The sequence below is a fragment of the Molossus molossus genome, unplaced genomic scaffold (assembly GCF_014108415.1).
Source record: "Molossus molossus isolate mMolMol1 unplaced genomic scaffold, mMolMol1.p scaffold_m16_p_8, whole genome shotgun sequence".
NCBI classification, from domain to species: Eukaryota; Metazoa; Chordata; class Mammalia; order Chiroptera; family Molossidae; genus Molossus; species Molossus molossus.
Genome location: NW_023425402.1, coordinates 29,609,402 through 29,634,934, shown reverse-complemented (window position 1 = coordinate 29,634,934; position 25,533 = coordinate 29,609,402). Strand labels below are relative to the sequence as shown.

The window sequence follows — 25,533 nt, the reverse complement described above, 5'->3', positions numbered from 1 at the left end:
TCACACAGGTTGAAAGTTAAGGAATAGAAAAAAGTTTTCCAAGCAAATGGAAAGGAAAAAAAGCTGGGTAGCAATACTTCTATCTGATAAAAGAGACTTCAAAATGAAGGCAATAACAAGAGACAAAGAAGGCCACTACATGATATTGAAAGGATCTATCCAACAGGAGGATAGAACCTTGGTAAACATATATGCACCCAATATAGGAGCACCAAAATATATTAAAAAACTTCTGGAGGACTTCAAAGGAGAAATTGACAGCAATACAATTATAGCAGGGGACTTCAACACCCCACTGACATCACTGGATAGATCCTCTAGACAAAAAATTAATAAGCAAACAGAGTCTCTAAATGATGCATTAGATGAATGGATTTTGTTGATACAGAGAATTACACATTTTTCTGAAGTGCACATGGGACATTCTCAAAGATAGACCACATGTTAGGACACAAACTAAGTCTCTACAAGTTCAAGAACATTGAAATGATATTAAGCATCTTTTCAGATCACAATGGCATGAAACTAGAAATTAATTACAATAAAAACACTCAAAAACATTCAAACACGTGAAGGCTAACTAGCATGTTATTAAACAATGAATGGGTTACCAAGGTGATCAAGGAAGAAATCAAAAACTTCCTGGAAACCAATGAAAATGAACACACAACAACACAAAATGTATAGGCTGCAATGAAAGCAGTCCTGAGAGGGAAGTTCATAGCACTACAGGCCTACCTCAAGAACTAAGAAACATTTTTAATAGAATATCTAACCCTACAACTTACAGAACTAGAAAAGAAACAAAAAGAAAAACCCAGAGCAAGTGGAAAGAAAGAAATAATAAAGGTCAGAACAGAGAACCCAGAAATTGACCCAAGACTGTAGGCACAATTAATATTCAACAACAGAGGCAAGAGCATACAATTGAGAAAAGAAAGTCTCTTCAATGAATGATGTTGGGAAAATTGGACAGCTAAGTGCAAAAGAATGAAACCAGACCACCAACTTACACCATATACAAGAATAAACTTAAAATGGATAAAAGACTTAAATGTAACTCGTGAAACCATAAACATACTAGAAGAAAATGTAGGCAGAAAAATCTTGGACATCGTAGGTAGGGGAATTTTCACTGGTATATCGCCTAGGGCCTGAGAAACAAAAGAAAAAATTAATAAATGGGACTACTTCAAACTAAAAGCTTTCACACGGCAAAAGAAACCAGCATCAAAATGAAAAGGGATTCTACTCTCTGGGAGAATATATGTGCCTATGATACATTGGATAAGGGGCTAATATCCAAAATATATAGAGTACTCCTACAACTCAATAAAAGGAAGACAAATAATCCAATTAAAATGGGCAGAAGACCTGAATAGACACTTCTCCAAACAGGACATACAGATGGCCAGGAGACATGAAAAAATGTGCACCCTCTGGAATTATCAGAGAGATGCAAATTAAAACGACTGTGAGGTATCACTTCACACCTGCCAGAATGACAGCCATCAACAAATCATCAAGCAACAACTGTTGGCCAGGGTGTGGAGAAAAGGGGACTCAGGCTTATTTCACTTAGCATAGTACTCTGTAGGTCCCTCCATGCCATCTTAAAGGGTAAGAGATCTCTCTTTCTTACCTCTGCATAGTATCCCTTGTGTAAATATACCATCGCTTTTTTATCTACTCATCTACTGATGGACACTTGGGCTGTTTCCAGATGTTTCCTATTATAACTTAAGCTGCTATGAACATAGGGGTACATAGTACACTCCAGACTGGTGCAGCCACAATGGAAAACAATACGGTATTTTCTCAGAAAATTAAAAACTGAACTGCCATGTGACCCAGTGATCCCACTCCTAGGAATATATCCTAAGGAGCCTGAAACATCAATAAAAAAAAATAAAAAAAATACATACCCCTATGTTCATAGCAGCTCAATTTATAGTAGCTAAGATCTGGAAGCAGCCCAAGTGCCCATCAGTAGACGAGTGGATAAAAAAGCGGTGGTACATTTACACAATGGAATATTATGCAGCTGTAAGAAAGAGAAATCTCTTATCCTTTGAGACGACATGGAGGGACCCATCAGAGAAAGACAAGTGCTACATTATCTCACTTATTTGTGGAACATAATGAACAAAAATGCTGTTGCCCAAAAGAGATCCAGAGTCATGGAGGTAGGGAACAGATTAACAAACCTTACAGGGATGAAGGTGGGTGAGGTGGGAAGAGATAAATCAAAGAACTTATATGCATATATGCACAACCAATCGACACAGAATTTAGGTTGGGGAAAGCAGGAGAAGGGTGGGAGCAGGAAGGAGGTTAATGGGGAGAAAAGGGGGATATCTGTAATACTTAAAAAACAAAACAAAACAACCCATTTGTTGCCTCATAGTCTCAAAATAGTTGCCATAGTTCCATGCATCACTTCTACATTGAAAGGAAGAAGAGAGAAGGGGTGGTGACAGTGAGCTCTCATTTCTATTTCTTTTTTTAAATCCTCACCAGAGGATATGTTTATAGACTTTAGAGAGAGAGGAAGGGTGAGAGAGGAAGACATTGATGTGAGAGAGAAACATGATCGATTTTCTCCTGAATGGAGATTGAACCCAAAACCTAGGTATGTGCCCTGATCAGGAATCAAACTTGAAACCGTTTTGGTGTATGGAAGGATGCTCCAAGCACCTGAGCCACGTGGCCAGGGATCATCTCTAGTTTTCTTTTTCTTTTTTAAAAAGAAACAGATCTTACAGAAGCCCTCTATCATATTTCTGCTTATGTTCTCATTTGTCAGAATATAGTCTCATACCCCACCACAAACCAAATCACGGGTGAAGGGAACGAGCATTAAACCATGATTGATTAAAACCAACTGATACTCATCTCAAGGAGGTGGGGAGAAGAAGGAGAGGTTCCATACTATAAAAATATCTGTGCTGATTTTCAAAGCACAAAATTAGAGAGAAGAAAGGAAGAATGTTATTTTGCATGAAATGATATTTTCCACCCTTTGCCCAGCTGGTTCCTTCTCATTCGTTGGTCCTTCTTTAAATGTCGTCTTTTCTATTTACATATTTTTTTTTCCCTTTATTGATTTTAGAGAGAGAAGAAGTGAGAGGGAGAGAGAGATAGAACCATCAATGAGAGAGAACATCGACTGGTGGCCGCCTCCTGCATGCCCCCCAATGGGGATTAGGCCCACAACTTGGGCATGTGTCCTGACCAGGAATTGAACTGGCGACCTCTTGGTGCATGGCTCGACACTCAACCACTGAGCTACAACAGCCAGACTAAATGTCATCTTTCCAAACAGGCCTTTTCTAACCACATAATCTGAAGTAGATCCCCTGATTATTTTTGATCACAAAAAAACTATCTATAGCATTCTTCTCAATTGGTAATTATGCATTTTTTGTAGGTTTAATTTATTTTATGTCTCCTCTTTGCCCCCATCATCCCAAGAATGATACCTCTTTGGGGAAGAAGCACTTTAATAGAACTTGTGGTATGAAGAGCAAAATAAAAACCTTATTCCATTATTGAGGGACACAATTAATAAAGAACTTCACTGACTACATAAAAATAAAATTGTCTTAGGGTAGAAGACAGATTAGTTTATTGAAAGTCAAAAATGATTTTTCTCCAATCTTTGAATGACAGACAAAATTGGAGATTTGGACTTGGGGGAAGAGAAATGATAATGCTATCCCAGGAGGTAGGTTAATTTCTAGACTAGGATAAGATAGCTAAATTTTGAATTATTACTATTGGGCAGACATGGTTTATTTAATTCTCGCAGGTCTATGGATTAGGGCTTACTCTTCTCCCCATTTTACAGACTCCAGCTGTAACAGCTGCTGAGTGGTAGAACTGGGAGAGTTGGTACAGAACCCATCGACACACAGCCTTTCCTGTTGGCTTTGATACAAATTTCCAAGGTTCTTTTTACAGTGGGAGTTCACACATTTCCATACATTGTTGTGAAAAGTATTATGATTCAAATCTTTAAAGGAAAGTTCTGTGCATTGTGGATCATATACATGCCATGGACAGATCACTGACTAAGCAAGTCAACCAGAACGGATTTACCTTCAGGTGTGGCACAAAACGTCCCCAAAACAATGTGTGTGAAGATTTGCTCGACTTTTACACATTAAAAAAAATTCCTAGAATAAAGGATGTGGGAAAGAAACTCTGAAGATGTTATATTTAATGTGAATGTTTTGTTAAAACATGTAGTTTTGGTAGGGGCTGATAGTAAATGAATATATTTATTAGTATAAACTCAGGTAAGTACCAAATGGCCCTTTGGTACATTGCTGCTCTCCGGTTTGCTTTCTACATCATGCTACACTACAATCTTCACAGAGTTACTCAATCCAAAACCACTTTTCACTGTTGGGAAGAATTTCCCGTAAATCTCCCCAGTTCATGCCTGTTTTCTTTCATTCCCTGCCCACATTACCTTCTGTGAATCAGCAGTTTTCTCACAGGAGGGGGGAGGAACCATAGAATACATTGCTCCACGGCCCTGTACTTTTCAACTGACATGTGCACTGCCATTGATGAGACTACACGCTTCAGGGATTTGGGTTCAGTCATTTCTGCAACAAACGTTGATCGAGTGCCCACTTCTTGCCAGACATCGAGGAGGTAAGCAGAGAACAAGGCTGACACCCTCCCTCCCCGCATTGAGCATATGTATGTTCCATCTGTTGCCAAAGACAACAGAGGGTGAGATAAAGAGTGATCCTCGAGGGTGACTGGAGTTTGTGCAGCTAGGTCGAGAAGGCTGCTTGGATTGGGTTTCCCTTAGACTGGGATATCTACCTGACAAGAAGGAGCCAGATCATGCTTTGACCTATTTGTGCATCTTATTAGAGGAGAGACCCCTGAATAGTCCCTAAAACTGAGTCTCAGTTTTTTCCTCTCCAACTAAGAAACATAAAAACATTACAAAACTGTGAGAAACAATGAAACACTTTGTCAAATAACTGTATATGTGAAGAGAGTTACCATATTCAGTCACTGAATTTAGAATGTACATTTATTATCTCATGAAACATAATTCTCACCAAATATAAATGGCTATACAAAGGGCTGCTGTTATTCTCCCTTTGCATTTCCCCCACCCCCAGATCAGTCTTCTGGAGTCCCTTGTCCTAAGATGCCTTCCTGGGAATGTTCTGAAGCTGGCCAGCTGAATGTGGAAAAAATAGCAGAGGTGCTCACTCTCCCTCTGGACTTTTCCCGTTCCAACTTTTCTGTTAGGCAAAGCTACAACTTTCTAACAATCCAACCAAGGTTTTTATTGTCATCTTTGAATCATTGTTCTTTTTTACTCTTAATGCCCATGTGGATGCTCAAAGTACCCTCGGATCCCCTGTATACTCAATGTCAGAATGAAGCTGCAGGAGTTCTTGACACAACCACTTTCTACCTGAGTGGTATTAAATATTTATCTCTCTGTGTTTCATCTATATAATGGGGATCATAACAGTACCTACCTCATAGGATTGTTGTGATAAAAAGTAAATGGTTTAGTACCTCGGGAGCACTTCAAATATAAGTACTTTATAAATGTTGCTTCTTTTATAACCCATTTCCGACTCTATCCCTTTGTTCTCATCCAGGTCTTTGCTATTTCACTTAAGCTGTTGCCACTCCTTTGTGTACATCCACTCCACAGGGCCATATGCAAATTGTCTTAATTGCCAATAATTCTTTTGTCCAGTCACTCTACAAATGTTTATAAAGCACTTACTATGTATGAGTCATTGCTGCTATGGCAGATTCCTAAAATAGAAAACACCGTCTGCCATTGGTAAGGTCAGAATCCAGCAAAGGAAAGGATTTCATATACATGCAAAATGCTGAACAATAACATGGGTTAAGTAGTTACGTAAATTAAGACAAGAGGAGTCACAAGGCGTTACCTGCGAGTTTCCCACTTAGCAGACTAGCATACCATCCTTTACTGTTTTAATAATTTACATGCATGTTTTCAGGCTTATGCAGCCTTCATTCATTCATTTTTTTCTTTGATCCTTATACGAATCCTCTCATGAGCTTGAAGTGCATTTGAGAAGAGGGAGCAGACCTACAGCAGAGCTGTTAGTGAATAGACTGGGGTATGAGGGCGGGGCAGAAGAACTTCTGCGCTGCCACTTGCTAACCAGGATGTTGGAAAAGTTGCTTAGCTTCTCTGAGCCTTATTTCCTCTTTATAAACTGGGGATAAAATAGTACTTTTTTGTGTTAATATAAAGATTAATTGATATAATCCATGTAAATCCTTAATGCAAAGCGTGGCATTTGTAAGTGCTCAACAAACATAAGCTGTAATCACAATTGCTTTTTATAGAGCTTGTATAGTAAATGAAAAATCAGTGTACTCCACAGGGTGTCTAGTACAGTGTTTTATCTTTGTGATGATATAAATTACAGACAATGAAATCCCTCTACCATCACCCACAAAAACTTAAAATACATATTTATTTATTTATTTATTTATTTATTTATTTTTTAATCCTCACCTGAGGACATTTTCGCATTTTTGTTCAGATAGAGTGGGAGGGAGAGAGGAAGAGAGGGAGAGAGAGGAACGTCGACGTGAAAGGGACACATCAAGTGGCTGCCTCCTGCACAACCCCAACTGGGGCCAGGGACAAACTGCAACCGAGGTACATGCCCTTATCATGAAGTGAACCTAGGTCTCTCTGGACTGCGGGCCGACGCTCTAACCGCTGAGCCAAACCGGCCAGGGCCATATTTTATTTTAAAATTTTTTTTATTTTTTATTTTATTTTATTTTTTTCAACTTTTTTTTTGTTTATTTATTTTTTATTGATTAATTTTTGTTACAGATGTTTCTCCTTTTTCCCCCACTGCATATTTTATTTTTTAAAAATACATTTTTATTGATATATTTTTAGAGAGAAATAAAGGGAGAGAGAGATAGAAACATCAATGTGAGAGAGAAACATCAATTGGATGTCTCCTGCATGCCCCACACTGGGGATTGAGCCCACAACCTGGGCATGTGCCATGACCAGGAATCTAACTGGGACTTCTCAGTCCATGGGGTGATGCTCAATCCACTGAGCCACACTGGAAGGGCAAAAATACATGCTATTTTAATGTTTACTAAAACAAGACATGATAACTTATAAATATAGGAATTATTGATATCGAAACCAATAGCCAATATTCTCCTACAAGAATCTTGCTTCAGAAGAATCTTTCTTCTTTTTAAACTATCTAATTTAGTAGAATATCAATTGTTGGTTGCCAGATTCTAGGTGAAATAAACTTATCAGACTTTATAGAATGTAAATACAAGGTAAAAGTTTTTGCCTATAACACACCTTTTCTTTAGAAGTGAAGCAGCATGTTTTAGAAACTCTCAAATGCCATTTCTTTTTAGAAATTGGATGATGGACCTTTCACTCATTGGTAGGATGCCAATTCTTAAATAACTTCAAATGTGGATCTATAATTAAAGTTAGAATCTTGGCCCTGGCCAGTTTGCTCAGTGGTAAGAGCATCGGCTCAGGGACCAAAGGGTCTGGGGTTTGATTCCCAGTCAAGGGGACATACCTGGGTTGCAGATTCAATCCCTGCCCTGTTCAGGGTCATATGGGAGGCAAGCAATCGATGTGTCTCTCTCACATTGATGTCTCTTTCTCCCTCTCTCCCTTCCACTCTCTATAAATGGATGAAAAAAATGTCCTCACATGAGGATTATAAAAAATAATTAGAAATTTGAACCACCTAAACATGTGCCCTTGATAGGTCCCACTATTTCTTTTTATTTTTTTATTCTTTTATTTTTCTATTGTGTGTGGGTGTGTGTACATACATACACATATATAGTCTGCTTACTGTACATTGAGACTTAGTGAATATATGGGATTTTGTAATGATAAATTGCTATTGGTTACTTTTTGGGGGTAAATATGAGGATCCAAAGAACCACAGAGATAATTTCTTCTCTCTTCTCGCTCCAAGGGAGGCTGAGATATAATGACTCACCTTTTTCATTGTTGAAAATTAAAATCTGCCTCAAAAAAGCAATTTAGTTTTGTAAAGTCATAGTTTATAGAATGTCAGAAATAATTCCCAGGGGCCACTTGAAAATGAATCATCAAAGAACTGATAACCAAGTCAGAAAGTGTGATCATTCATGGGGCTCAGGCATGTCAGGCCATCAGGCTCATCACTTTGCTTTACAAGAAGCAAAGGGCAGGAAGAGATAGCTGAGGGGCCCATGTCCTTGTATGGGCAAGGTCAAGGGAGGAGTCTTTGCCTCCAGGCGGGACTTGCCCTCCTCCAGAGAGACCAGAGACTTAGTATACACAGTGACTCAGTGCCACAGGGGATGGCCGGAACATTTCCACACCTGGATTAAATACCAGAAACCTAAGTATTAGACTGAAAACCTGGAGAGTCCTGCAGAGGTGCTAACCCCAAACTACCAGAGTTAAAATCTAAGGAACATTTTCCCCATCCAATTTGAAGAGTTGGGGAGAAAAGAAGATAAAGAGGTCTTTGTAGCCTGTAAGCTGAGTCAGACTGTTGATTGCATGTTATAAAACTTGGCTAAAAAAAAATCTGTGCTCTGTAAAATCATTGCTTTTTTCACTTTTGCCTTTTCTTTACTTCCCCTTAGTTTTATAAGAAAAACACTTTTTATTTTAAGCCCATAGGGAGTCTTTGTGACCTCATTCTCCTGAGAGTCATTTCTGTTGAAGCAACTAACCGAAGCAGATAATACAGAGAAAAACAGGGTGATGACAAAATATACTATTTTTCTCATCAGATCTGGAGGGGCTGAGCGAGGGAGAAAAAGAGGAAACCATAAGACATTGGAGAAATGTTAATTAAAAGCACCAACGGTGTGCATTTGTATGAACATAATCCGAAGTGGAATATTCTGTAAAATGTGATGTTCAAAGCCAAATCAGCAGTTCAGGCAAAAATGGCATTTCTTTCTTAGCCTTATGAGCTAAAAGAATCCTGAAGGCCACGTACCTTCAAATACCTTTAAAAGTGCGATCATTTCTCAGAAGTACGCAGCCTGAAGTGTGATTTTATAGTTGTATTCAGATATAAGACTCAAGCCATTACACCTGTGTATTCACTCAACTTTCTATAGATATATATTTACTAGACAACCACTGATATTGTCTTCTGTGAGTACAGGCTGTTCTGGGTCTGGAAAAGGTTTACTGCCTCTACGTGGTTGCTTAAATGTCAAAACTGCTGCTGCTGCTGATGCTGCTGTGATAACCCCTCCTAACTCAGTGGGGCCATGTGCAAACTCACCAGCCTTCATAAAGAAGCAAAGTTCTAGGAGAACAGAGTTAGGAGAGTAAAATGTCCTTTTATGTACAGACCCTGCCCGAGAACTGTCTGCCTTGATGCTGAGCTCACTCATAGCTTTAAACATGTATCACCAATTCATCACATGGTTGTTGGGAGAAGCAAAGTCACTGTATAATTAGTGATTTTTTTTTTTCAAAGGAATTAGCATGTAGTTGCTATGAACAACACATTCTATTTTTGTGGCAACTATGCAATTAACCTGTCCTAGGTTAATAAATTAAATGTAGCATAAGCTCATATAACAGCTGCTTGGAAGGAGGGGCTGGCTGGCAATGCATTTATTGAGATCACTTTGAACTTGTTAGCCTCTATACTCAGTGCAGAGATAGGTGTGTCTTGCTTTAAGGAAGTTATTCTCTTGCTCACCTTTACTGAACAGACATTTTAGGAAGTTTGAACATCCATGGATAGGGGAGAGAGGGTGTGGTAGAAGGAGGAAAAAATAGTGAAAACTGTGCTAAATCATTAGATACTAATTTGGAGTTGAAATAGAATGACAATAAAATGTATATGAATCTGTACTGGGAGCCCACACTGGCCCATGATACTTGCAGACATTAGAAGAGTTTATAGGGCATTTATCAGTAATACATCTATTACAAGTAAGAAAACATGTCCAGGAAGTTTTTGCTTATTTATGATGGGTTAAAAGACTCTTTAACTCCTCTTTCTTCTGCCATTTAGATTTAATGGTAATAATCAACTTAGATTTGGTTGAAAAAGAGGAAACAGTCCTCAAATTCATTGTTTTATTGGAAGGTTTGAGAGGGTTTTGAATGAGTTGACTGATCACCTTTGGATCTCTTTTAGAATTCAGTTTTGGTGTTTTTGAAGAAAATCCCTAGTGTCTCCCAGCTTAGGTAGGAATTGTTAGAATGGAGGGCTGACTTCCTGGTGCCCAGTCGTGAAATAGATCCAGCACATCTGGGGTCTTGGCGAACTCAGCTTCCAGCCAGGAGCACTCTGTTAGTATGTTAATGTCAGAGAAGAGGTAGGTCCCCTCTGTCAGGTGACAAAGGACTCTGGTTAGGGTATGGTTAAAGGTTAGGCTCAATCTGTAAGAAAGAAAGATCTCTTATCCTTTGAGATGTCATGGAGGGACCTGGAAAGTATTATCCTAAGTGAAACAAGCCAAGCAGAAAAAGACAAATACCACATGATCTCACTTATTTATGGAATATAATGAACATAACAGCTGAGGAATAGGGTAGACCCAGAAACATGGAAGTAGGGTACAGACTGACAACCCTCAGAAGAGGGGGTGGTAGGGGGAGGGAAGAGATAAACCACAAAACTTATATGCATGTACGCATAACCAATGGACATGGACAAAAAAGCTGGGGACAGGGTGGGGGGGATGGGGAGGAGGGTGTCAATGGGGTAAAAGAGGAGAAACATCTGTAATAAAAATAAAATTAAAAATTAAAAAAAAAGAGTATTACAGACTTAAAAAAAAAATGTTAGGCTCAATGATGGGAAGGAAGAATTTTCTTTCCCTATATCTTTTGCTTAACTGGAAATCATAAGGTTGATACTTTATCTCTAAGAGATGATCTGTTCACTTTTGGAGGTAAATGTCACACATTCTTATTCAGAAACTGCCCCTCCTTCTTAACTTTTCTGCAGTTGCCCATCCACTCTGAGTTCCAGTGAAAACAGTCGGGGAAGAGGTATGATTGTTATCTTACTGGAAGTGAGACAGAGGCCCAAGCTCTTCAGGTATAGGTGAATCATTGTTTCCAGGCCTTTGTGTAAAGACTTCAAACCAAATATTTTACTTTTGACTGAACTTTCTGCACATGCATTGGAGTATTTTTCCCCTCTGTGTAACAGAGTACATTCAATAGACTAAACTGTCATTTCATAGTTTTTCACTGAAGCAAGACCCCGTGGCCAGTCTAACAACAAAAGGGAATGAAGGACTGATGGCATTTTCTTGATTATTTTTGTATTTTTAAAGTAAAATATAGACTTAGTTTTTGAATTTGAGAAGTCTTATTTCTGGCTATTTAGATATACTTAGAACAGAACCTTGAATTATATAAATATGGCAATTAAGTTCTTATATCTTTAGCAGAACGTAATTGTTGAATATATCACATGCAAAATTAATTTTGTAGAGCAAGGGTATTCATTTAGGTTAGTTAAGCTATTCTATGAATTGATTTTATAATCCTTTCAAATTCTTGAATATGTTATATTTAAAAAAACAAAACAAAACAAAGATATGCATTTTTGTTTAGTAGTATATCAACGGTATTTTAATGATTCTTAGCAAATATATACATATGTATATGTAATTTTACCCATTCTGGTATCTGCTATATTTATTTGCTATCTTCTTTTTTTATTTTATCCTCATAGGAGGACATTTTTTTTTTTTTTTTTTTTGCATTATCTTCAGATAGAGCCGGAGGGAGAGAGGGGGAAGAGAGAGAGAGAAACATTGATGTGAGAGAGACACATCGAGTGGCTGCCACCCACATGACCCCAACAGGGGCTGGAGACAAACTGCAACCAAGGTACATGCCCTTAGTGGGAACTGAACCTGGGACTCTGGTCCGTGGGCCAACGCTCTAACTGCTGAGCCTAACTAGCCAGGGCTATTTGCTGTCTTCTTTAAGTTCAAAATTGAAAGAGAAAAATTAATCTTCAAATGTTTTAAAAAATTTCCGTTTTCAACATAAAGATAAAAATTATTTCACCTGTTTAAAGTTTTGTTAAGATTTAATGCTCTTTGAATTTCTTCTACCATTTTATTTCCTTTCTTTTTCTTTTCTTTCTTGTTAATTCTCACCCGAGGATATTTTTTCAATTGATTTTTAGAGAGAGTGGAAGAAGGGAGGGAGCAGGGGAAGAGAGACAAAGAGAGTGTAACATCGATGTAAAACACATTGATTGGTTGCCTCCTACACACTCCCAGACCTGGGCGGGAATCAAACCTGCAACCTGCCCTTGTTGGGGAATGGAACCGAGACCTGTCAGGTGCTCCAGCTGACACTCTAACTACCAACCCACATTGGCCAGAGTGGTTTTCTTCATTGCAGAAGAGTTTTTTGAATAATAAAGAGGAAAATTCATACTCCAAGTCACTTATATTCTCCCATTTCTCTAGACATTATTTAGAAAAAAAAGATATAGGGAACTTGCTGGTTAGAGAAGATGAAAGGATATGAATTTCCCTTTCTAGTAAAAGCTAAGAGGACGACTGGGTACAGAGATGCTGGCAGGGTCTTTCTGCTCATCAAGCATCCATCAAGGTTTTTAGAAGCCTGGGATAGGAGTGGACAGACCTGGACTGTGCCTCCTACTTCCAGTAACATGTTGGGAAGTTACCTGGCAGCCCTGACCCTCCCTTCTCTCATTTGCAAAAGTAGGAGAATACTTAACTCATAAAGTAGTTATGAGAATTTTACTAAATGATATAGTATATCTAGAACACTTAGTAGATATGATCATCATTTTTGATAAAAGGTATTGTTATTAATATAAAGCTTCTTGGCCCTTCCCTAAGAAAAACTATTCTCTGCTTAGGTTATTTGAGATTATTGAGTTTATCCTGTTAGAAAAGCAGTTAGGTGTTTTTAATATGGAAAAGACTTCCCGATAACAGTTTGGTTAGCTAATCAGAAAATTTATAAGAGTATTTAGTGTTTATAAGCAGCAATGCCTTCAAAGCCAGCAGATTAAAAAAAAATCCAAAACAGTGTCCCTCAAGCCTTTCTATCTTCTCTAACAAGAGAACTATTGCTCATACTTTCAGTGCCTGTCTCAGGCATAAAAAGTCAGGCAGCAGAAAATATCATAGAATCATATCACACTCTCTTATGGCACATATATGCAATTATAAAAATTATATAACTGTTACTATTATAATGCTTGCTTTTATTTATCCATTATTTGATTGGGATCATGTCTTAATGACTTTTATTTTTTTATTCCTCACCCAAGGATATTTTTCCATTTATCATTAGATAGAGTGGGAGGGAGGGAGGGAGAGAGAGAGAGAAACATTGATGTGATAGAGCCACATCAACTGGTTGACTCCCGCACGACCCGACCAGGGCCCAGGATGAACCGCAACCGAGGCATGTGCCCTTGACTAGAATCAAACCAGAGACTCATTGGTCTGCGGGCAGATGCCCTAACCACTGAGCAAACCGGCCAGGGCTTAATCACTTCTATATACCAACAATATGTCTGATATTTAGTAGGTTATCAATATCAAAATTCTTGCTGAATAAAATAAATGAGTGAAGATGAAAGTAGTAAATGAGTCCAGGAATTAGTATTATCCTTTAAGGCTACCCTTAGATATGTTTCCTGTTAACAGAAATCAAACTATTCACCTCCATGACTTAGCGACTAATGAAAACAGCTTTCTCCTGTCTCCACTGATGCCAAGAAAAATGTTTTTTTATTTACTTAAACTTGTAGAACCTCTTCTCTCATTGTCTGATAACCTACCAACCTGCCGAGGAGTACCAGTAAAGATAAAACATCCCTCCTTCAGTATAGTGATGATTTTTAACTGCGTTTGGAAGGATATGAGGTTTTGAGAAGGCTCAGAGGCCAAGGATGTGAAGAGAAGAGGGCATCACCTCATTCCCTTGAGAGAAGAGTTCTGCTTTGATCTGTTTTATATAGTGAGGCTCCATGTAAGATTCTGCTTGGCATATAGGACACACCACTTAAAAAGTTTGAAGCCTGAGCTCTTGATGGTACAAAGTATTAAATAGAAAGATTTACACTCTGAAGTTCAGGGAAGGCTTGAGTTGTTTTGGCATCCTGGCTACCTTGTGAGTCATGGACAGAAAACCTATTAAAAGGTAGCGTTGAGAGATTATCTGGCATTTCTGGATGTCTCCTGAGCAAAGAGCACGGACAGCTTTGTTTAAAGATATTTATAAAGCTGCTCCAGGGAGGGAGCAAGATTGCTTATTTTCCAGGCTAATCAAGGTAGTTTTCCTTCTTCCTTGGAGATAATCCAGGGTAATAAGGATAATATCTCCCTCTGAGTCAGAAGGCAGATTTGTTTTCTGATCAGGATAATAGAGATAATGTCTCTCTCTGTAGGGGTGGATGAACAGGTTTACCAGTAGCTCCTTTAATAAACTGGTGTGTTCCTAAGCTGGAGGTTCCTTACAGTGACAGTGTGTGGAGCGTCCACCTGGGTCTCCTTCTGCATGGCTGCCATGGACTTTGAGGGGCAAGAGGAACCCATGTGGACATGAAGCTCCTGCTGTTTGCAGTGCCATGTGTAATAAACAGTACAAATAAGTTTGGGCTAATTGTTTCTTACTGGCTACACCTATGGAAATTTGGCAAACTGACCTAGCAGCTGCAATGGTGGCTACTGTTCAGGATCTGCTTGGCTGCTTGACAGGAGGATCCTTCACCTTTTTTTAGAATCTTGACCCAGGGTAACTTACCTGAAAAATAAATTCCCACTCTTTCCTATGTTTTTGACTTTATAGGGAAGCCCTTAGTCATGTGATAGACTTTAGTAAGAGTATTCATAATAACATTCGGATATTCATCATGACATTTGGGTTGTGTGTTCAAAACAAAACTATTTTTGTTAATATTTCTCTTCCTTCTCTCATAAGGAATATTAAAAAAAAATCTATCCACCAAAGTAAATATTTTGGATATGAAATCCTGCTCAACTAAAAACAATGCTCTTGAAGTTTTATTGCACATATGAATCACCTGAACAGCTTGTTACAAAAGCAGATTACTGGGTCCCCTGCCCAGGGAATAATATTCAGTGGGTCTGGAGAGTCAAGCTGTCTGCTAATACAAAAACTCCAGGTGATTCTTTCTTGCTGGAAAGGAACACTTTAAGAAACAAGATATTAAAGGACACAATAATATCTTTTTAAGTAAGAAGAAAAAGTGAATAAAGTCCACAATTTCCTTTAAACTCTGAAGCTTTAATTGGTGAGGCAGACAGGGAGAAACAGGGTATCCAATGTTTTGATACACTGACTCATCCCTTCACCCCTACTTCAGTTCTAAAATACTGAAATCACTTCAGGGGTTCCTTTATAAAGACCTCAGTATTCCCTCCTGCCCCAACGATAATATCAGGTGTTACTGACAGAACCGGTCCAGAAGTTATTCACCCCAGGGCCAAATTATTCTTCAGTATAATGTCTTGGACGGTGCATATATCTTTTTTTAATTTAAATCATTTTTTATTTTTTAATTATAGTTGACATAAAATATTATATTAGTTTCAGGTATACACCCCAGTGACTAGACATCAAATAACTTACTAAGTGATCATCCTGATAAATCTCATACCCATCTGACACCACATATAGTTATTCGAATATTACTGACTACATATATTCTCTATGATTTGACATCCTCATGACTATTCTGTAACAACCAATTTGTACTTCTTAATCTCTTCACTCTTTTCACCCATCCCTTCTACCCCCCTCCCATCTGGCAACCATCAAAATGTTCTCTGTATCTGAGTCTGTTTCTCCTGCTTCTTTGTTTATTAGATTCATTTATTGATATATATGTATTTATTGTCATTTTATTGTTTATATTTTTTTCTTCCTTCTTCCTAAAGAAGACCCTTTAACATTTCATGTAATACTGGTTTGATGGTGATGAGTTTCTTTAGCTTTTCCTTGTCTGGGAAGCTCTTTATATGTCCTCGATTCTAAATGATAACTTTGCTAGGTAGAGTAATCTTAGTTGTAGGTCCTTGCTTTCCATTACTTTCTGAGTATTTCCCGCCAATCCCTTCTGGCCTTCAAATTTGTGTTGAGAAATCAGATGACATTCTATGGGAGCTCCCTTGTAGATAAGGAACTGCTTTTCTCTTGCTGCTTTTAAGATTCTCTCTTTGTCTTTAACCTTTTGCATTTTGATGATGAAGTGTCTAGGTGTGGAGTTCTTTGGGTTCATCTTGTTTGGGACTCCCCGTGCTTCCTGGACTTGCATGTCTATTTCCTTCACCAGGTTAGGAAAGTTTTCTGTAATTATTTTATCCAAGTTTTCAATTTCTTACCCTCTCTCTTCTCCTTTCAGCTCCCCAATGGTGCAAATGTTGGTATGCTTGAAGTTGTCCCAGAGGCTCCTTACACTATCTTCATTTTTTTGGATTCCTTTTTCTTTTTATTGTTCTAATTGGGTGTTTTTTCTTCCTTATATTCCAAATAACTGATCTGATTCTTGGCTTCATCTATTGTATTGTTGATTCTCTATACATAATTTTTCATTTCAGTTAGTGTATCCTTTATTTCTGACTGTTTTTTTTTTAATGGTTTTTATGTCCTTTTTTTATGATGTTGAAGTTCTCTCTAAGTTCAGCTATTCTTCCCCATTCATTGAGCATCCTTATAACCAGTGTTTTGAACTCTACACCTAGTAGATTGTTTGTCTCCATTTTATTTAGTTCTCTTTCTGGAGTTTTGTTCTGGTCTTTCACTTGGAACATGTTTCTTTGTTTTATTTTGGCAGCCACCCTGTGTTTGTTTCTGTGAGTTAGGTAGAGCTCCTACAACTCCTGGGCTTGGTAGAGTGGCTTACTGTAGTAGGTGTCCTGTAGGGTCCAGTGGCACAGTCTCTGTGATCATCCAGGTTGGGCACAAGAGGTGCGCTGCTCCCTCACATGGGTTGTGTGCACCCTTCTGTTGTAGTTGAAGCTTGATTGCTGTTGGCACACCAGTAGGAAGGATTTACCCCCTAGGTTGATTGGCTGCAAGGATTGGCTGTGATTACTGACCACCATGGAAAGTCAGCTGTGCAAGGGCCTGCCCCCCAAAGCAGGACTTACTTCAGGAGGGCTCTGGTGCCCACTGAGTCCACACCTTAAGTGTGTTACTGTGGAGGTGGTTGAGGCGTGCTTTGACATGATCTGCAGCTGTCCACTGGGAACACTGTCTCTGGAGCCTCCTGAGAGGAACAGGCCAAGGTCAGCTGCCACCTGTGTTCTTCCCAGGGCCACCCGGCTCAAGCTAAAAAGTGGTCTGCAGATGGTTTCTACTTGTGCTGGGCTTGGAGGTGCCCAGGAGAAGCCAACTTGCATACCAAGACTGGCTGCTGCTAGTGCTGGGCCTGGGGCTACTTAGAGAAAATGATGGGGCAAAATGAGGCCTGATGCTGCTTGTTTGAGAGATTTTAGGAACATCTGAGGCATGAGCCAAGACAGGCCATTTGTATGAAAAAGCCACTGGAAACAGCTTGGATGATGCAGAAAGTAGGGTGGAGCAGGGCCTCAGGGAATCACCAGGGTGGGGTGAGCAGCATTAGGGAGGTTGATGGAGACTCAGATATAGTGCTCCCTGCTGGCTCTGTGGGAGGAGGGCTCAGAAAAGGAACAATGACCTCTGCCAGAACTTCTGTCAGGGAGAGAACTTCCCCTCCAACTCTCACCTTGATGCCAGACAATTTAGTTCCTCCCCATGTGTCCCTGGTGCCTTTCGAGCTGCTATCTCAGCACTGAAGTTCAGAGTAAGAGTCCAAGTAAGTCTGTGCACAGGCCCTTTAAGAGGAAAAACCTGTGATTCCGGGAGCCCTCAGTTCCACTCAGCCTCAATTCCTCCTGGTTTTTACAGCCAGAGTTGTGCAGACTTCTCCCGGCACTGGAACCCTGGGGTGGGGAGGCCTGGTGTGGGGCTGGGACCCCTCGCTCCTCAGGGAGGACCTCCACAGCCAAGATATCGCTCCCAATTTTTATCTGCCATATGTGAGTATAGGACCAGCCCACTCCAAGTCTCTGCCCCTCTTACCAGTCTTCATGTGCCTTCTTCTTTAAATCCCTAGTTATCGGACTTACATTCAGCTAGATTTCTGATGGTTCTAATGATGGTTGTTCTACAGTTTAGTTGTAGTTTTGATGTGGTTGTGGAGGATGTGAGTACTGTATTTACCTTTGCCACCATCTTGACCAGAGTGGACAGCAAGTCTTCTTTTAATACGTGCCTTGGAGCAGAATGCAGGTTAGCAGTGACTATTTGAAGCTGGACTGAGCCTTTCCACCTGTCAAAGACTGAAAGTACTCCTGTAAGGCTCCCAAGTTCCTTTATTGTATTCTGTCAATTAGCTTTCATATCAGGGCAGCCTTCTGGAATTTTCTAAGTGGGCTGATGTGCATTTATTTTACAGTAGGTTTGTGGTTCATGAATTAATTTTAACACCTATTTTGTTATTAACCCTGACTGTGTGTTCACACTGGTTGTGTGTTATAGGTTAACTGTGCCCCCACCCCTCAAATTCATATATTGAAGTCCTAACTCCTAGTACTTCAGAATGTGACTATATTTGGAGATAAAGTCTTGAAAAAGGCCATTAATTTAAAATGAGGTAATTAGGGTGGGCCCTCATCCAATATGACTGGTGTAATAGGTAGAGGAAATTAGACACAGACATATCAGGAGTCCAAGTGAAGACAGGGAGAAAACAGACATCTACAAGCTAAGGATAGAGACCTCAGAGAAAAACCAACCCTGGGCACACCTTGCTCTCTGTCTTCTAGCCTTCAGAACTGTGAGAAAATAAGTTTCTCACAGTTTGTGGTACTTTGTTGTAGCTGCCCTAACAACTGAATACATTGTGTTTTCTTTAAGGGGCTCCCAGGGCAGGACCATCCTATTAGAATTAGTTGACTTGCATTCCTTCTGCATAAGAGGGCATCTTTAGTGGGTCAAACCTTAGGCAGTACCAATTTATATTAAGATTCTTGTTTATTCTACTCACTAAGTCTTTTTGGCTAGTACCTAAAGAATCCCAGCCTTAAGCAACATAATTAATTACTAGATTGTCTCAGTGGGTATTTCCCTCAAATGAAGGGACCTAGGTGTCAGACAGACTTGATTTACTTATTCAATAAATTTTTTTTGGCTGCCTACCATGTGCCAGGAATTGTATATTCTAGGTGCTGGGGACATATAAATTTGCACTAAAGTTCAGGCTTTCATGAAACATATTTAGCATGGTGTGTGAGTGTAATATGCAAAAAAACACACTTAAATAAAAATATAATGTCAAATGGGAATAAAGCAGAATAAAGGGAAACAAAGGCTGGGCTTGTGCTTGGAGCCTAAGACTGGAGATGCTGTTTTACAAAGGGTGGTCAGAAGGGCCTCTCTGAGGTGGTGACCTTTATGCAGAATCTCTGTGAAGTGAGGAATGTACAGATGCAGAGATGTGTCCCTAGATCCCCATCCAAGGAAGGACTTCCTGCCCTAGTTGCTGGAGAGTTGTCACCAGACAGCTTTCAACATCTGAACTTTCAGGGATTGCCTCAGCTCAAAGGCCTGTTCTCTCAAGGGCATGTCCTTCCTGCAGGCAGTCCACATCCAGTGTTGATCAAGCTGGGTGCATAAGAGCTTGAACAGGACTCACGTGCCCGAGTCCTGGGGCCAGCTGAGTCATCAGCCCTCCTTCCAAAGCTGGTTCCAAGAATACCCATCATAACATCCTATGAGGGGTATTCTTATCTGTGTCCAATTTCCTCTACCTATTACACCAGTCTGAAACAGAGTCTGTTTCAGAGTGGGCTTCCTGGAGAACCCAATCTGACAAAGAGGGAGCCATGAGGACATCTAAGGAGGAGCATTTCCTTAAAGAAGAAACCGTAAGTCCAAAGGCCCTCAAGTACTACCCATAGGGTAATGACATGGCCGTACAGAGAAAGGACAGAGCAAACCTGCTTAGTTTTGTGTGGGCATCCCAGAGAGATGAGGCCGAGGTAACACAGAGCTGGCCAAAGGAGGCAGGAACTTCCTTATATAGGGTAGTCAAAAACTTCTTAGGTAGGAGGAAATCAAAAAAGGAGACACAGAAATAGAGCTGGTTTTGATTTTGAATTAAAATCTAAATCCAGCAGGCTTGTTTGAGACTTCCGAGGCCTGTGATTTCTCTCTGATAAATAAATAGTCAGGGTGCTCCCCAATCTCAGGGATGTGCTGAACCAGTTCTCAAGCCCAAACCCCATGTCGCAGCTTCAACTCTCCACAAGCCTTTTCCTCCTCCTGTTCCTCCTCCTCATCCTTTTCTTTTTTGAGTACAACCATCTCATACATCTTCATTTTCATATTCAAGGCTCTCAGAGGGGAAGAAAAACAACCTTCATACAGGCTAACACACTAATTGACCTACTGAGCCTTCAAAAATGCTGTTAGTTATAAAGAGGTTATGGAAGTCAATCATAGAAAACAGGCAATACCCTCTCAACCTCATTCCTCCCAAATAACAACATAAAACATAATGCCTTGAAACAAGCTCAAGGAGAAGATGATAAAGAACCCGATTTTCTTTACCAATGGAAATAACCCCAAAATTTTCGTTTTAGCCGGGCTGGTGTGGCTCAGTGGTTGAGCGTCGACCCATGCACCAAGAAGTCACTGGTTGGGTTCCCGGTCAGGGCACATGCCCAGGTTGTGGGCCTAGTCCCCAGTGCGGGGCATGCAGGAGGAGGCCTGTCAATGTTCTCTCTCATTGATGTTTTCATTTCTCTCCCTCTCCCTTCCTCTCTCTAAAATAAAGAATTAAAAAAAACCAAAAACTCGTTTTATTTACATAGAGAAGAAAGTGTGGACAGAACTGACACAGACTTGCATTTGTATGACTAAACAAACCCCCACAGTGTGTGTTCTGATTTTCAAATAATTATTACTATTCTTTCTACTTATGTCTGTATCAGGGTGTCCAGTTCATAAACCAATAAACACCTTAATTGTTTACTCAAAATAATGTTAGAGTTTTGTCATTCCATTGGAGAGAATAAGTTTAAATTCTTGATTATTTAGAATAGAATGAACTATGATGGTTTGTGTGACAAGAATGAGCCATACATGGGGGTGGTAAGGCAGCACTGTCATCTCCAGGTTATTTTTGGCTCTTTGTTCCTGAGAACTCTCTCTCTCTCTTTTTTTTTTTTTTTCCCTTGCTTACCTCTCACAACCCCACAAGGATCTGTATCACAACCTGTTTAGGATTGATAATGGAAATTTAGGATTTTGTCAGAATATAAACAGATCCTAGGGCGCATAGTGAGTTTTATCTCTAGAACATTTTCATCACCCCAAACAGAAATCTACATCCATTAATAGTCATTCTCCTTTGCTCCTGCCCTAGTTTCTGGCGATTTTCTACTGTTCGTCACGACAGATTTGCCTTACCTACTATATATTTGAAATTTCTCTTAGCTCGTTACGTTACTAACCTTTTAGAATTCTCCTCCTTTGCTCTAAATAGAATTTTTAATATAATTTAAATGACTGTCTACAAAACTGAAACTTCTAATTTAGTGAAGTTCAGTGAAGAGCCATACATCTAATTCCATAAATCCTTAGAGTGAAAGATATATAGAGCTTCCTGTTTAGTTTTCCCTCTTTTGGTGTAATTTCCCTTTAATATAAATCCAATTCAAGGTTATGGATTAGTAGAGAAAGGGAAAGGAAATACGAGAAGCCTGTAGAGGAGAAAACAGAAGAGGAGGAGGAGGAGGAAGAGGAGAATGGCAGTATCATGAAGGAAAGGAAGATTTATTGCTGAAACTAAAGAAGAAACTGCCACTGGTTGATTCTAAAAGCACTAAACATACAACAACTATGTCTTCCCGCTGCCCGCAAAGGGAGAAAAAAAACAGAAGCAGAATTTACATGATAACAAGGCATATTTCAAAGAAACCTTCTATTTCTATATTAAGTTTTAATTCCTTTCAATAAGGCATCTGATTTGGGGCATGGATTTGAAATGCTTGATTAGCCCACGAGGAAAAAAAATACAGTTTCATCATTTTGGGGGAGATAAGAACATCCTTTTACTCTTAATAAAGTTTAAGAGATCCAAAACATTTTTTTTTTTTTTTACACAAGAACAACAAACTTGATTAAAAGTGATGACATATTAAAAAATTGTTTACACTATTATAGATTTCTCCCATTTTCCCCTCTTTGCCCACCTCCACCCAACTCCCGCCCCCACTCATCCCAGAGCCTTCACCCCACTGTTGTGTCAGTCTTTGGGTTATGCATATATGTTCTTTGCCTAATCTTGTCTCCTTTTATTTGCATTTCAACTACTTTATTGAAATGTATATCCCTTAGTACCAAAGCATAGTGGTAGTTGGTTAGGTTACCTCTGCCAATTCAAAATTAACATGGATGCAATCAAAATATTGAAATGTATCAGCCTTTTGGGAAAACTGAAAATTTATCTAGAAAACAGTTTACAAAAATATAAGATATACTGTGGATATTTGGTTTATGTTCCAGTGCATATTTATCCATAACATGATGTCAAGATTGGGTAGTCATCTTGGATGGACTCAGGCTACACATTGCACTGAGTTGTTTATGACACTTTTAACACTGTAGCTCTCCTTATAATCACTCACCTAACAGAAAGGCCTGAACACTACCTCAGCAACCTCATGATTATGAAACTGCATATTTACTTAAGACCTTCTGCTGGCACAGTAGGGGAAATCAGTGAGAGTATATTCTCTTCACTTTAAACAATATTCTAAATGAGAAACAATGGCAGTTTTATAAAAACAGTGCTTAGAAAAACTTCTGGAGTGTTAAATAATCAAGTGTTCAGAGTGATGTTAATATATCATGAGTCACTAGTACAGTAAAACAAATTTTCTCGATGGGACTATACTGAACCAGATTTTGTATAAAAACATTTTTTCTGGACACCAACATCACCTGTTTTTTAGAAAAAATATGAAAGATAAATTAATATGCCAGAATTACTAGGTATGTAGTCTTGCTTTATATAAAATGCCCTCAAATCTAAATGTAATCTCATGTAGCAATTAAGTCCACATCTTTGGATAATCTAGTACTTGCATTATGTGTGCTAAGAAACCATATTCACTGCTTAAAATAGTGACCTTTATAATGTCTTAAAAGTGCATTTGTGAAATGTTGGTTTTGATGTAAACTTCATAATTTAAAATTTAAATTGAAATTAAGTAGGTTACCATCTAAAAAATATTTTTTTTTCTTTATTGATTTTAGAAGGAGAGGAAATGAGAGGGAGAAAGAAATGGAAACATTAATGAGAGAGAACACTCATTAGCTGCCTCCTGCATGCCCCCCACTGGGGATTGGGCCCACAACCTGGGCACGTGTCCTGACCAGGAATTGAACCAGCGGACCTCTTGGTGCATGGGTTGATGCTCAATCACTGAGTCACACCAGCTGGACAGGTTACCATTTTTAATACCACCTAAATATACTGACCCAATATAGAATGTTGGATCAATGCTAGAAATGAATATTCACAGTTTCCTTCCCCGACTTGTCTTTAATATTTCTCATTATGTTCTTGGCTTTGTTTGTATGCCTCGGGTGTATTCAAATTAAAGCATAATTCCATTACAACGTAACGTTAATTAGTCAGCTTTCCCACATCTGAGAACATCAATGCTAATCCAGTTTTGATGTTTTCAGGATTCACAGCTTAAATCCACTGTAACGTTATGGAATCCTTCCTTCAGGATTGTGGAGAAAGGCTTCAGAGAAGAGTTTTAATCACTGCAATAATCCAATTAAGGGACGGTGTCAGGAACTGTTGGAAGGTGGGTTATTCTGTAGTAACTATGCTTCCATTGCCGCGCAGTTCGCCCAGAAACAATCCATTTCAGGGTCTGAACAGTTGGTTTGGAGCACTTGTTTGATGAATATTCAGTGAAACACTTGGATATGAGCTCTTGCCAGAAGGTCAAATTTCTGCCATTTATCTTGGAATGTTTCTGAAGACGTGCTAGGCCTTCTGTTAACTGTACACACTTCTGTGTTTGGATTCCCAGTGCAGTGACAGGCAATGCCAACACAGAAGGCTTTGCTTGGGAAAATAGGGCCCTGCAGTGGCATGCCTAAATTGAGCTTCTAATCTTTCAAAATTAAGGCTATTCCTCCTTTCACATGGTAAATTCTCTCGAATGAATGAATAATAGAGTTGCAGAGATTGAAAGACAGTAGTAGCTTTGACTTTCCAACACAATCTTTTCCGTTCTCATCCAGTCTGAAACTGTGAACCTAAACTGGCTTATTTGGATCAAGTTACTCATCAGTGGGACATTCCTTTCCTCTTTTATTGATTTTACAGCCAGGTAGAGGCAGCTCGGCCCAACACACTCGAGGGGCTTGGGCTGTATCTTCATTTTGGAAAGGAGTTTGTTCAGTAAATTCACACCCAGAGAAAATGTCTCCGTGTTAAGGCCGAAGAACCGAGCTATACAAAGAAGATCTTTTCTTCAGAGTCGCCTAGTTTCGCAGTCATCCCGAGGCCTTCGTCGTGCGCAGATTCAATGAACCTCAAGCCGCAGACCTTTGGCTGACATTTCGGCTCCTGTTCCAACAGGGCACTCAGCTGGAGCAGCAGTTTCCCAGCGTCAGTTGTTGTGAGTACCTCTATCATCTTGATTGTGAATGCGGCTCTTCACTGTAAACACCCTCCAGGGCCTGCTCTCCCGCCCACTGACACTATCAGAGGCGAGGGGGCTGGAGGGTAAAAGGAGAGAGGTCTGGAGAGGAGATCTCCTGGGTGGAGATCTGTGCAGCGCCATCCGGACGATACTGCCCTCTACAGTCAGCTTAGAGGAGAAGGGCCTCTTCACCTGCTTTTATTCAGTCCCCGCCCGCCCCCCTCCCCATATCTTTCCGTTTTTTCCACGTATCCATGACTCTAGTTTGATTTGTTTGTCAGCTTATTTTGCTCATTGGATTCCACATATGAGATGATGTGGTATTTGTCTTTCTCTGACCGGCTTATTTTGCTTAGCATAATTATCGCTAGATCTATCCATGCTGTCACAAAGGGTAAGAGTTTCTCCTTGTCCTTGTCCTTGTCCTCGTCCCCCTGCCCCTCCCCTCCCCCTCCCCTTTCTTCCCCCTCCCCTCCTCCTCCCCTCCTCCTCCCCTCCCCCTCCCCTTTCTTCCCCCTCCCCTCCTCCTCCCCTCCTCCTCCCCTCCCCCTCCCCTTTCTTCCCCCTCCCCTCCTCCTCCCCTCCCCCTCCCCTCCCCCTCCCCTTTCTTCCCCCTCCCCTCCCCTCCCCCTCCCCCTCCCCCTTCTTCTTTTTCTTCTTTTATAGTCAGGTAGTATTCCACTATGTGAATGTACCACATCTTTTTTTATCCACTCATCTGCT

At 39.8% G+C, this 25,533-nt stretch overlaps 1 pseudogene; it reads right to left on the bottom strand.

The window, feature by feature from the left end:
* Nucleotides 1–23,931: 23,931 nt before the first annotated feature.
* Nucleotides 23,932–24,803, bottom strand: LOC118621938 (annotated as a pseudogene).
* Nucleotides 24,804–25,533: the final 730 nt, after the last annotated feature.